Genomic DNA, 15229 nt, shown 5'->3' with positions numbered 1-15229 from the left:
CATTTGTTGAACTGGGGTGTTGTTTAGGAGCTTACAGTAAGCACAGAGAGACTCTATTGGAGAGGTTTCCTAGGCATAGAAGTCAGTGATGATTTTAGCTAAAGTGTTTAAGGAAACAACAAAAGTCCTACTCTCTGTTTCCTGACAGTATAGTTACCCTTCAGCCCCAGTTTAGTCTCCATCCATCATTTCTCCTGAACTGAAATTCCTTTTCTGTTTCCTGCCATTCTCCCTGCACATGGTATGTGCTAACAATAAAGCATACAACTTATCAGACAGACCCAGTGATGACCTCAAGCCCACGACAGACAAACGGAACAGATCTTTCCAAGTTTTTCTGCAGGGAGGAAGACAGCAGAGGCAGGAATAAAGTACAGTTTACACCAGCCAGACTTCTGACTGAATATTCTTGAATGACGGTAGAGTAAATTTCATATTTTTGCTACCAATAACTAAACCAAAATACAGAATCAGTGTAAGAAAAACTAACTGCACCCCGACTGCTTTCATCGGAAGAGGAAAAGTAGCAGCCAGGTGCTGATAATCAAATGCACTGGACTGACTGATCATCAGCAAGTGTGGCCACTTGTATGGAAAGTGTGGCTTGTTTGAAAAGGTTGCCAGGAGAAAACCCCTTCCATCTAGAATGGCAGCACAGTTTAGCTCTACATAATTGCATCTGAACAAGCCACAAGACTTCTGGAACAATGTCCTCTGAACAGAAAACCGCAGTGGAGATGACTGGCCATGATGCACAGCGGCACGTTTGGAAACACAAACACAGCACATCAGCACAAATGGCTAAAAGCAACATGGTAGTGGAGCGATGATGATCGGGGCTTGTTTTGCAGCCACAGGACGCGGGCACCTGGTAACCTTGCAGTGACTGAGTTAACCAGGAACTCCTTTCTATACCAAATTATTCTACAGTTTTTAGACAAGTGTCCAACAGTTTAAGCTTTATGTGACAGTAGAATAAACACCAGCAAATTCATAACAGAATCGGTTAAACAAAATAAAAGAATGAAGGTATTTCAATGACTCAAAGTCCAGAAGTCAACCTGATCGAAATGCTGTGGCAAGAACTTAAGAAAACTGCGTGTTATCATTACAAACTAGCTGCAAACTTCAATGAACTGAAGCAATGCTCTAAAGAGGAGTGGGCCAAAATTCCTCCACAGCGATGAGAGAGACTGATAGCCATACAGAAAACCATTACTTAAACTGTAGAATAATTTGGTATAGAAAGGAGTTTATGGTTAACTCAGTCACTGCAAGGTTACCAGGTGGCCGCGTCCTGTGGCTGCAAAACAAGCCCCAATCATCATCTCTCCACTACCATGTTGCTCGCCTCTGTCAGTGCGCCCCAGGGTGGCTGTGGCTACAATGTGGCTTGCCATCACCAGTGTGTGAAAGGGTGGATGACTGGATGTGTAAAGCGCTTTGGGGTCCTTAGGGACTAGTAAAGCGCTATACAAATACAGGCCATTTACCATTTTTACCTCAGAATACTTGAAGTTATGAAGGCTGAAACTATTTAACTATTCACCCACAATTCAAAAAACTATTGAAACATGGGTCTACTTGGCTTTTCACACTGGACTGACTGATCATCAGCATCAGCATTTAACATTAGATAATGTTAAATAAATAATGGCAAAGTGTAATATGTCACACGTTGTTGCTTAAGGTCTAATTTAAATGTAATCAAATTTTTTGATATATAAAACGTTAAAATTGTCAGAAAGCTTTCTTTTTTTACAGGCAAATGTGGACATCACTGAGTTTATCATTGATACAGTCTATGGATGCGCCCTCATGAGTAAAACAGATTGCAAGTTGCGACAGCGATACAAACAATAAACAGATGTAGCAGGTTCTGGGAACCCCCCCAAAATATTTCTGCATAAATATATTTCCCATACAACATACTGCTTAATATCTCCTTTGGGAAAAGTAAAGAAAATATCTGATAGTCAGTCTTGATAATAGAGTTGGAAAAAATGTTCCTCTCTTAGTCACTCATTTAGTTCTGATATGCATGACCCTCTTTATAGAAGAGGCCCGTACTTTGTGCTTTCCAAAACACAGTTTGGTTTTTTTGTCTGAATGCAGTGCCAGAATCCTTTCCTTCTTTCTCCTCCCACCTTTAACTTTCGCTCATTCTCTCCATTGCCTTGATCTCATACAGATGTTTTTTAGCACTCCCCTTTGGAAGAAGTCTTCTCCTATTGTTCCATACAAGTCCCATGGTCCCTGCCGACCCCGCCCAATGCCTAAAGCACACATGTACCGAGTGCAAGTGTTTCTGGAGCATTCGAAGTCTTGAATAGAATATTCTGAACTGGAAAGTTAGTCAACACAGCATATTTTTTATTCCTTTTTCCTTGCACTTTTCAAAAGATTCCACAATAAACTAGAGAATGTTAATAACAACAGCCATTGCCACACACATGCCCTCATACTGTATACTCCCCTTTTCCCTCTCTCTCTGCCTTTCTTTTAGTCTCTCCACAACCTCCTTTTCAGTCTCCTCGTCATCCCCAGCTTCCTTATGTCTTTCCTCTCTTTCTTTTTTGAAAAGGGCAAACTCTACAGTCCTGTAACTAGCCCTAATTGGCTCTTATTGGGTGGCTTGGTAGACATATTGAAGTGATTTATGCTCAAGGTTAAGGGGGTTGCAAAGGTTGGGAGTGCTTTGGGTCTCCGAGATTCTACATCAGAATCCCAGGAGATTTAAATCCCCAATCCTTTTTTATGTACAGTATATGCATATTAATGCAGAGATAAGCACTTGCAGAGACCAAAGTATTTAGTACTTCAAAAAGCAGTTCAGAAGTCATACTTCACTTTGACATATTTTTGAAAATCCCAGTTTGTGGAGTTCCACTGAGCAATCATTTATTAGTCCAAGTTATATAACTAATCTGATTTATTTATTTGTTCTGTCACAACAGCAGGCGATGATGAAGAAAAACAGAGACAAGAAAGACAAGAACAGCATCATCTATTTTTTTTATTACATTTTATTATATTTGACTGTGCTTGTTTTTAAATCTGTTAAATTATTTTTTTTGAAACTTTAGATCTATTGTTGCATTCATCCCAGTCACGATCCAGAAAAAGCAAACGCACTCATTTGCGTGACACCAGATGTCTATCATATTATTGGCATCCCAAGTTGTCCTGTTATATAGACTTTATGTTCTGGGAGCACACGGTCAGATAAGGTCTGTGGATTGAATTTATTAACGTACTGGCTGCTCAGATGGCTCTCATTATATGTATCTGTTTGATTAATCTCTGGAGTGTAATGTCATGAATCAGACTGTCAGCAGTTAAGAGGTCTTCTTGTGTAAAACTTGATAATTCAAACCAGATCTAATGTTTTTTGCCAAAGTTCAGTGACTGAATTTGTGGTCTGTAGGGGCTCTATCAAGATCTACAAGAAAAATCTTATTGGAACAACATATTTAATATATTATTATTAATCTATTTTCTCACAATATTTGAGCTCAGACTCCAGATTAACATGTCTTTTGTTGAACAATTAATAGTTTTAATGGTTTGATTTCTGCTTCTTGTTTGCTTGACTTCACGAGGAAAATTTTCACAAGTTATCTCACACACAAACCATGAGATGGCACTCTAAGACCAGGCTTTTAAAAATGCCACCATCAAAGGGAAAAGATATTTCTGAACATCTCAACTCTGCACTCTTGTGGTAACAGGAAAAACTGGAGATAAGTGCATATAAAACATAAGGGCTTTGCTGTTGCCATACGATTCATGGTAATGTGGCATACACTTTGATGAAAACCTGAGGAGAAGAAAAGGCCTGAATAGTGAATACCAAACACGAAGAAGAAGAAGAAGGAGAAATGGTTTATATTATGAAGAATCTTGAAAAAAGAAAGAAAGGTTAAAGGAAAAAGGCAAATAAAAGCCTCGGACAACATGCATCCAGGATCAGATTGGACAGCCTCCAGACTTCACAATGAAGACCTTTTCATTCAATAATCTGCCATAAAATGTCTGGTATATTTTCTGGGTATGGTGATGAGCGGGTGATGTTTTGTGTGTGTGTGTGTGCACATGTGTGTGTGTGTTTTGAAGCATGGAGCTATACACCTCACCCCAGTCGTTCTCTGAAGTGTTGCTCTGGGCTCGTCAGGAGACGCTCAGGTCCTCCACATCAAATATTCATTTCACAGAAACTCCTAAACCTTAAATAATTCTCAAAGAAGTGTGCCGAAAGCTAGGCCTTGCTATCCAAGGCACGTTTCTATCCGGACAATGGATTCAAGGGAGCGCAAGGAGGGAGACAGAAAGAACGGGGGGGTTGGCAGAGGAGGAGAGAGAGAGAGACTGAGCGGGAATTGGATCTTTTGTACAGGCCCATAGCAGATGGCTTGCTTTAAGAGGTATCAACTGGATATACAGTGGTACAACGGGCCATGTTTAATGACAAGAGATTACGGTGAAAGAAGATTAAGTGTAGTGTAAAAATTTAAACATGTTGCTTTACACTGACAAATGCACCTCATGAAACTCAGAATTACCCAAGCACCTCATCACCTTTAACCATTTAAACTGCCACTGAGGTCAAAGAATAATTCAGTCTAAATTATCTGATCGATATCCTTTGATCTAATGCTCTTAATTTCAATCTTTTTGAAACCCTACTTTCTTTCAAACGGCACAGGCCATGATCAGTCCTGTCAATCTTTGTGTGATAACAGCCTTCACCAGATCTCATCTGATCTGACATTGCTCTCATCCAAGCTCTTATTCCAACCACAATTACACCATACCGGATGGATGATCTCGCACTCATTACCCCACCATATCTGAGACCCTGACTGAACAGATCTGTCCCCTCTGGTGAGTATGTGGCAGGTGGTTCATCGACTTGGCCCCCACCCCAGTCCTCGGCCCTGGCGCACTGATAAGAGCTCGGCGTGGAAAATCAGACAGCGGCGCTCTGGCCTTTCAGAAGCGAGTAGGAGAAAATGAGCCATGAAGGAAATCTGAGGTGATTATCTTTATTATCAGCCAGGGGAGTAACCGTGGAAACGGCGACCTGTGGGGAGAGAGAGAGAGATGCACAAGCTGTTCCAGCAGCCTGCCGATTGGCCCATACAAGCTCCAGTGGTAATTAACATCTGCATATGCAAACGAGTGCTCCAGCTAGGGAAATTTGGCAAGCCTTTCTCACCTGCACCCTGCGCCTGAAATCAGCAGGGTAGTTGAGTTAGTGTCGCTGTGTGCACGTGTAGGTGTGTGTGTGTGGACACATGGTGCACAGACACACAAAATTCTATTTGTTCCATGACTTCATATTCATAACACATCCCTGTTCCTGGGTGCACTTGTGTATTTTAATGTCCCCGTGTATTTGCATAGCTGAAAAATACTTACCCCTGCACTTTCTGGAAGCACAGTTGGTTTGGGTGGACCGGGGGGCACTGGGTCGAATTGACGCCAGCCACCCACCTCTTTGTTTTTGCTGTGCACTGCTAAAAGAGATGAGGCCACACAACAGGAGGCTGTCAGCAGCCCTGCTGTGAGAGCCTCATTACCATCTCAGGGAGCTTGGACAAGTCGCAACCAGAGACTGATCATCAGCCTTACTTGCTAAAAGGGACAGCCACAGTCCTCTGAAAAGTCGAAGAACTTCTTGTCAGCAAATGTCATTGGGAAAGTTTCTAGATGCCCATGCATGAGAGAAACGTTCAATTAATACCTGTACAATTTCCTGTTTCTTATGAACATGTTTACACAATCCCCAGGCCTCATATTGCAGATTAAGCACTAGTTTGTTCACACGTGCTTTCAAACAACCTTGCACACACTGACAATTACGTACACACATAAAAATAACACATCCGGTAAATAGTAGAACACGTGCTGGTGAATGAGTCTCTGACCTGTGAATCATGCAGTGCGCCAACAGACGTGGCGGCGTGTGTTTTGCTGTGGCGTTCTAATGAGAGAGAGGATCGTATGGGGCAGGTGAGATGGGCTGCAGAGCACAGCAAGAATGACAGCTCCAACAGCGGGAAGCCACACTATAAATAGAGCCTGTGCTGAGTCCCTATAAAAACTGGATTCATGTTAGTTTGAAATTTCTTTCAGAGCAACTTCAACAACCGCAACCCATATTTCTCTTTTGTGTTATATTAAACATGAATAAGATTTCTTAAGGTTTCTTATTCTCCGTGTCAAAATCAGTCTTTCTTTACAGTCAATTACTTGGTTTGTATTTTTCCTTTATTTCAAAACCTGGTCTGCATTTTCTCTTCCTACCATTTTTCCTTTTTCTCATTTCACCCACACTCTCTGTGGGCTTCTATTTCATGAAATTAGAACACCACCCATTATCTTTTCTTTTAATGAATTTTCAAACATTACAGCCATTACAATCGCAATGACTGTAGCATTATGACAAGAAATTGATATAATCAGCGTGGTATCTTTTAAGAAGGAAATGTATCTGCTTTCCAAAATATACTAGATTGCTTATTCGTCTTAGCCAGAGGTAATGCAATTAGTGGCAGCACGCACTTGCTGATGTGATCTATTTAAGTCTTATAAACAGCATGTTTTATTGCTATTTGTATTTGTAAATGATTGTAAGAAATCCATATTGTACAAATACTTGATTCATTACACCTTCCCTTCTAAAGTCTGTGGACATTACTGGAATGCAGGACTCAGGAGAAAGCGATAAAACTAAAAACCACAGCTTTATTGCTGGCACAAAAGCCAACAAAAAACAAAAGCAAAACTATAACAGAGCACAGAACAAACCAGCTGACTGACTACAAACAGACAAAAAGCCAAGTTTGACAGACGAACAGACAGACACAGCACCCACAATGAGGGCGAACATGACAACAAACAGCAGGAGACGCATACAACATATACACAAGAGGGTGATCAAGGGAAGTGGAGACACATGGAGACACAGCTGAACTGAATCACTGCTAACGAGTCAAATCAAGCAAAACTTAACATGAGACACACACACACACGTACTGAGACTCAGACCAAGACGTGAATTTGACACTGGTACTTGGGATAAACAGACATGGTGGCAAGACAGAAACATGGGGAGAAACACAAAGAGAGGGACATGGTTATAGGTAGGGAGATAATACAGAGACAGGACTACAAACAACTTAACTAGACAAGACAGAGAATGCAGACAGCCATGGAGACAGAACACATAGAGACTAGACAGACGTGGGGGGAAAAAACCAAAACATGATGGCAAGTCAAAAACTTTCAACAAACAGCCATGAGAATTGGAAGCACAGGGGTCCAAAAAATGTATTAGGGATTGTTTTACTTAAAAATTAATATACACAGATTTCAACCCTATTTCTTAGAAATAGGGTTGAAATCACCCCTGGCACCCTCACATTAATTATTTCAGATTTTGCCTTGTAATCCAGGCTGAGAATCCTACCCAGAACGAATGGGATGTCAGCTTTATGCAACTACTTGTAAAGGCATTACAGGGCGTTAAGTCCCGCATGGATTTGAATTGGTCTCAGCAGTACAGGATTAGAAGCAGCAGGGATTAGACCTTCCCTAGAGAGAGAGAGAGACAGAAAAAAACTGAAGAGATGGCCAAAGGACTCAAGATATAGAACACATATTGCTCTATACACTGACTGCCCCAAGATGTTAAGCAGCACAAAGCAGGTTTATGGCAACTCGGTGAGTTTTGTGAGACTACATCTTTCAAGTGTGTCATACAGAATGAATGATCATCCATAAAACAGATCAATAGATTCTGTTCAATCTACTTTTATATCAGGCATGACACCGTTAGATAGTCATATGATACAATAAGACTATCTAATAATGGTGCGGTTGTCGCACAATTTATTTTGTCATTGTTTTGGTTGAAAGGAGCCAGCAGCCACAATGTCAGTGTGACATTATTACACAATGAGCTGTTAAAGATGAAGAATCTTACTTAGACTTCACACTAACATGGGCACCTAAACCTCCTTTCTGTTTCTCACTGTACCCATTTACTTATTCTGCAATCTTCTTTAATAAGTAGAGTGATCTGATGCCTTATTCTCAGTCATCCTTGGTGGAATGAATGACCTCAGGGCTATTTTAGACCAGTTGCACACACTGACCCACACCTTTATTACTAACCTAATGTAATTGGAGCCCTTGTGTTGGTTTAGAGAAGCTGGGCCTAGCCTGACCAAACAGACCTGTGTGAAGACAAATGACTGCAATTCAGTACATTGTAGCTGTTGGTTTTCCTGTTAAGCATTCAGCAGGAGGTGAGTGAGAGCATTAGGTCGATTTCATGATGAACCCAGAGCTACGGGAAGACGGACATGCATCACCCTGCAGCCCGCATACTGTTAGATTTGTGGAGACAATGGTCAGGCTTCAAAAGAGGAAGTGTAAAGGGAAAGACAGAAAGCAAATCAATTTCATTATTAAGTAAACTGATTTTGTTGCTTGTTAATCCAAATATAGCGAATGTAATCAGCTAAACGTGTCAGAAACCTGATTTATTTAGGAAGGTTAAAAGGAGCTGGTGAAGTTTGAACTAAATATCAGAATCTAGAAAAACAGGAAGTTTAGTTTAATTTAAACTTTTTCTCCTTCCACCAGAATTAAGAGGATAAGTAGTTGCCAGATTCTCCTAATCAAATGCACTTGGTTAATTAATCAGCAAGTGTGACCACCGCTACAAAAGACTCAGGTGTGTGTTACACAATGCCAAGGAGGAAAGACATCAGCAGCGATCTTAGAGAAGCAATTTTTGCCCATCAATCTGGGAAATGGCCTGTATTTGTAAAGCGCTTTACTAGTCCCTAAGGACCCCAAAGCGCTTTACACAACCAGTCATCCACCCATTCACACACACATTCACACACTGGTGATGGCAAGCTCCATTGTAGCCACAGCCACCCTGGGGCGCACTGACAGAGGCGAGGCTGCGGGATACTGGCGCCACCGGGCCCTCTGACCACCACCAGTAGGCAACGGGTGAAGTGTCTTGTCCAAGGACACAACGACCGAGACTGTCCAAGCCAGGGCTCGAACCGGCAACCTTCCGATTACAAGACAAACGCCCAACTCTTGAGCCATGATCGCCCCATGTAGGTTGTAAGGCTTTTTCCAATCAATATAAAGTTGCATCACTATACAGGCTTTTTCCAATCAATATAAAGTTGCATCACTATACAGAGAAAAAGATTATTCACAAGTGGAGAACATTCAAGACAGCTGCCACTCTTCTCACAAGTGACCGTCTGACTAAATTCACCAGTAGATCAGACTGTGGGATGCTCAGAGAAACAGCAAAAAACCCAGGAGCTCCACATCAGACTCTGTAGGCCTCATTCAGCATGATAAACATTAAAGTTCATGACAGTACAGTTAGAAGAAAACGGAGCAAGTATGGATTGTTTGAAATGGTTACAAGAGGAAAGCCTCTTATTTCTTAAAAGAAGATGTCAGCTTAAGTTTGCCAACTTGCATCTGAACCATAAGATTTCTGCAACAATATATTTTGGACGTTTGAGGCCAAAGTGAAAAATGTTTCACCATGATGCTCAGTAAACATGGTGGTAGGTGTTCATTTCAAATGCAAAATTCTCTCCTGGTAGTTTCACAGACATTTATCTACAAGATTAACAGAACTTGGTCTGAAACAAACAACTAACCAACCAAACCAGTGAAATTAATAGAAAAGTAACGGTAATGCAAATCTTACAACTAAAGTATACATTTCTTTGAAATTAATATTCAATTAAATTAAATTTAGTTTTACTTATGTAAAAGCTTCGTAAATTTGTAAGACATGTATACTTTATTTCAGATGAAAAAGTGTGGATTTTAGCAGCACTCTGCTGTTCATTAAAAAAGCTGTTTTCTTTTTTCAACAAGTCCCCCCAAAGTCCCCCCCCCCCTGTGTACTAGTTGGTGCCACTGAGTCTGAGTTTCATCATGGTATATTATTGTGAGAGTGTGGTTTGCTCAAACTCAAGCTTGGAGCATGATGCGACTTTCAGCAGCAGCTCATTTTAGAGGTGCCAAGGGGAGCAAGGGTGATTGGTGATCGTTCAGAGATTCATCTTAATAAAACATGAGCTGTTCTGTAAATAGTGTTAGGGTGATTACTCAAAAGTTACTCAAAAGTAATGCTGTATGTAACTTAATTACTTGCCGGAAAAAGTAATTCGTTTCACTGATCACTTCACTACTTTCTGTTACTCTGTAAAATGGTCTGAAACCCATTGTCTCATAATTAGCAGTTAACAATATAAACCACAGGCTACAGTCCCAGACAACACAAGACACGCATACAATGTTTCTTTTAGTTCTTACATACAAACACAATGCTAAGTTGAAAACCACCTCAAAGAGACCTTAAAGCGATCTCCACAGTGATTTTAATTTAGAAACATAAACAGGCAGAAATGGAGATTTCAAGCCTGACTGCTCATCATCGTCTTTGTTGCCTGCTGAGGATCAGGGTGTGGGTGCTCAGATGGGGTCAGCATACACTCAGCTTTGCGTTATTTGTCTTTACCGTCATGCTCTTGTCCTTTTGTGCAATAACAATAAAGATAATGTCAACACTTTACTTCTGAAATCTGATGTGAAGGAAAAAAAACATGTTTGGTAACTTGGCTGAGGAACAAGCCTTTTAATTTCTTTTGATTATTTGTATATTTTAGTATACTTTTGTTTTGTTTCAGAACTTATGAACAACTGTTTTTTTCCCCAGTCACCACAAATATATCATTTTCTAGAAAAAGATGCAGGAAATTAAATAGAATAAATAATTTAAAATGAATGGTTTGAAAAAGTCCTCCACCACTTCTCACTATCTATAGTAGATATGCATTTAACTATACAAGTAGTAATATTTTACAACTCTTTTACCAGTAAGAAGTGAGGAAAAATTAAGACTTCCATGCAGAGTGAAGACAGGCAACACAAATGGCATATTTTAATCTCATCGAATTTGTTTTGTTAAATTGTTAAATAGTGGAGGAGGAGGATGATTTGGGTGGGTGAGCGGAGGGAAGCATAGTCCCTGATTGCCTTTTAGTAAAAGTCTCCATACGACGCTGGTTTTTAGTATAGATGAGAATCATGACTTTCTTTTTTACAAAGCTGTTTCTGTTTTGTCTTAAAGTATCAGCTAAGGTTAAATTATTGTTTTGTAAAAGAAAAGGAAAGCAGCTCATGTTGGTCACTTATCACAGTTCTCCTCTGGTTCCCCTCACACCTGAAATTCATTTCTCACTGGTGTCTGTTACTTATTGAGTTAACGATGCTAAAGCTGTGACTGCCATATCCATACTGCTTCAAATTTGTAGTGTCTTCAGAGTCAGAACTACAGATAGCTTATAGCTGACATTTACACAGCTCACTGTGCTCCTCGTGCTCTGTTCTTTTTTTTTCTTTTTTTGGCAAAAGAAACAACTTTAAATGTTATTTTACTGCATATTTACTTTTTTATTCTGTGGAAATTAATAATGCCTAATTTCACAACACATTCAGTTTTTGCCAACTTGCAAGTCGCTGTCTTGAAGAGAATCTACAGCAGACTACGACACAGGGGACATCTCTCACCGAGTTGGACTATGGTGGAAAAATGTTGGTCTGAGTCTCCCTTTCTCTCAGATTGGCACAAATGTAAAAATCCTGTTTAAGATCAAGTTTTCAAGGCAACTGATGTCAGCAGGACTATGCTAATAAAGAAAGAAGTAAATAAATGATCCCACTCTGACTTTTACTAAACTTAACAGAGTTGTGAAGCAAGGTCAAGGAGTAGCCATTAAACTTTTTGTTAACCTGTTTTCATGCTTTCTGGCTTCCTCAAGTACAGTAGCATCAAAATATAAATTATATTTTCTTGCAGAACCAAAGAAAAATGTATATTTATAATGTATATAAAAAGGTTTGCATAATAAGCTGAAAATGTGTAGCAGTGGCATAAACCTTTACAGTCAAAGCTGGAGTGGACTGCAATGTCTGAGTCAGTGAGCGTGGAGCACAGATTGGATGTAAAAGATGGTTGTAGTTTCACAAGTGAAAGTGCTTTGAAACAACCTTCTTTCATTAAGCCACTAGGGTGCATCTCCCCATGCTTATACAAAAGCAAAGCAGTTCAACAAATTTATCATCCTCTGCATCTTACAGTTTTTAAATTACAAAACATAGCCTATGGTGCTGTAGACTAGAAAGAAAAGGAATGACAGCTGTGGTAAAACCTACATGTAGGTCATATATATATGTATATGTATGTATGTATGTATGTATGTATGTATGTATGTATGTATGTATGTATATATATATATAAACAAAACATAAAAATATATAACATACTGTGCCCACTGCCCACCATGATTTAAAATCAAAACCAAATAGTTGCATACATTTTTGAGCCACTATGTAATCAAATGCTTACTGTGATAATAATGCATGTCTATTTGGGGAAAACAAAATACAAGCTTCCTATAGCCGTGTAAAAACCGATGCAGCACTGTTCTTGCTGTGCAACAGTTAGAAAAATGAGTGAGAATACTTCCTTGGAAATATAATTATACATTTATGAATTGAAAACAGCCCTCCGGCACAGTACTGGCGAACTTTAAGCTCTGTTGGAACTGTAGCTCTTGGGGAGAAGAAGGAGGGGGGCAACCCCTGCCTTCGGAGATACAAAACACCTGAGGACTCGCTTCAGAACCAGCTGCAAGTCGTCTCTCTTTCCATTGGCTTAAAACAAAGACAATAACGTGATAACTGATTTTTGGTTCTACGCAATTTTTAACCAGCAAAGTTTATTTATATATAACAACAGTACAAAGTGAATCCTTGGCTTGCAAAATAGGTGTGCTTCATATTTACATTAGGTACACAATAATATATTATCATAACAAAATCAAAGCAAATAAAAAACAAGAGAACAACCTTTTTAAATATTTTAAGTTTCTTACAATTTTTCACAACACTTTTATAAAACAAGAACAGACAGCCATTATTATTATAATCATCATCATCATCGCCAGTAATTACTATTTTACAGAACTCCAGTGTCTACAAAGGGTTTGTTTACAATGTGTTTATAATGGAAGGATACTCATTTAATACGTGGTGAGCAATACACTGATCTGGATTTTTCAGTTCCTGTCTGATGCCAAAAAGCAAACACAAGAAATGCTAATTTAATTCTTTGTTTTGTATAAGGAATGGCATACGCCAGTCGAAGCCACGACACCATCTCTTCGGCAGCACACTTCACCAGGAGCCAAAAAGAGCACAAAGCATCTTCAATTAGTAATCAACTTCATCTGAAAAGAGGTTGTGTTCATGAGCATCTCTCCATATCACACAACTGGCAGTCAAATGGGATTCTGCACTGCAGAAAGAGTAAACAAACTTCTTTTCTTCTCAGTTCAAACTGAATTAAAAAGGTTTCTAGAAATGAGCATACAGCATGGAAACAAGCTATTATTTAGTAACAAAAAAAAAATCTCTTTCACAAAAAAAAGGTGCATTCAGCTGTGATTTAAGACATCTGCAAATGGAAGAATTGCCATTAGGCTGACGATGGTGCAGATCGATATGGAATACCAGGCATGACTAAAACATAAATTGTAATGCATGCAAAAAATCACACACAAAGACAAAATAAAAAAACAATCAAAGCCATTCTTCACCAACTTGCGTGCCTGATTTTGTTCATCACTATTCTGTATAGGGCGAGCTCATCTAAGAGTTGGAAGGACTGTAATAAACATACATTTTATTCCTTGGAGAAGGAAAAGGCATTTAGGTCCTGTTAAAATGATAAAAAGCATTACTTACATAAAAGCAATGTGAGGTATGAGGAGGATACAATTCTATTCGCTGAAATTGGGAAGACACCTTAATCAAAAGGAAGAAGATTTCTGCTTTGAGTCTGTACTGTGTGTGTAATTGTGTACCTGTAGATGTTGAGCAGAGGATTAAGTAGCAAGAAGGTACAGAAGTGTATTGCGTTCACAACACACAGAAAAAACTAAATAACTTATGGCAAAACTTTAACATTATCAATAGTTACTAGATCTGGGCATTACAATTTAAACGTTATGGATCTCCCAAGTTCAAGAATATGATCTTATGATCATGAACAGATTTCATTACTAAAAGATCAGTTCTCGTACTTTGTGAAATAAGTTATTGCAAACAACATACAAAGTTTTCGAATCAATGTCATGTTCACTGCAAAGAAAAAGAAACCAAAAAACTTAAGTTTAAGAATCAAACTCGGCTAAGGCAGTTATGTTATAAGTTATCTAATATCTTCTCTTTTGTGTTGGCAAAGCTCTTCTGTAAGAAGCTGCTTTTTCAGATGAATAAACAGATGAAATGGTCTTTCGTAGTTCTGCCCCCACTGGTCGGGTACAGTCATAGCACTCAGTCGTCACCTCAGCCTGCATTTCTCCTTGCCTGTTAGTTTGATGTTTTTTTTTCTTTACATCTCCTGATCACACTGTGAACACAACTGACTCAGATCAAAGAGAAGCTTCAAAGCTGGAGTAGGAAACTAGAGCTAAAGGGGTTTTCACTCTTTCTACCTCTCCATTGCTCCTCATTTCTCAAGACTTCTCTTCAAACAGCTCAGGATGCCGAGTACTGCACGAGGCAACGTCTACCTAAGCAAGGCCACAGCCTCTTCACCTTTCCTTTTACTGCATCTCACTAAGACAGTTCTCAGCCGAGTGCCAGGGCCAGGTAGCAGTACCAAAAAAAAGAAGAAAGAAAAAAAGAGAAGAGAGAGAAAACAAACCTAACGGGCTCTGAAGCACTGAAAGGACGGTGCCCTAGATGAGAAGTAATAGGTATGGGAACACTAAGCAGGTGGGTATCTAAGGCCACGGAGAAAAGAAGCACCTTTCACCCACCTTTATCATGCTCTCAACACACACAATTGCAGTACACTGTACAACTCTTTACTACTACCTTTTTTTCAAGTACTTGATGTAAACAACAAGCAAATATATATTTTGGAAGAAATAAAATAACCTATCCAGAGGATGAAATCTACAGTTTGTTGTCATCCAGCTAAAGTCTGGAGAGTTACATAAGCTTCTAAGCTTGTTAATGTTTGGTTCAAGTCAGGAGATGCATCACATGACACAAAACACACTTTAACTCTGTTTTTCTTCTTATTCTCAGTCCC

The sequence above is a fragment of the Pundamilia nyererei genome, unplaced genomic scaffold (genome assembly GCF_000239375.1).
Source record: "Pundamilia nyererei isolate P.nyererei 1_Seehausen unplaced genomic scaffold, PunNye1.0 scaffold00235, whole genome shotgun sequence".
Classification (NCBI taxonomy): domain Eukaryota; kingdom Metazoa; phylum Chordata; class Actinopteri; order Cichliformes; family Cichlidae; genus Pundamilia; species Pundamilia nyererei.
Note: the sequence above shows the minus strand (reverse complement) of the source record.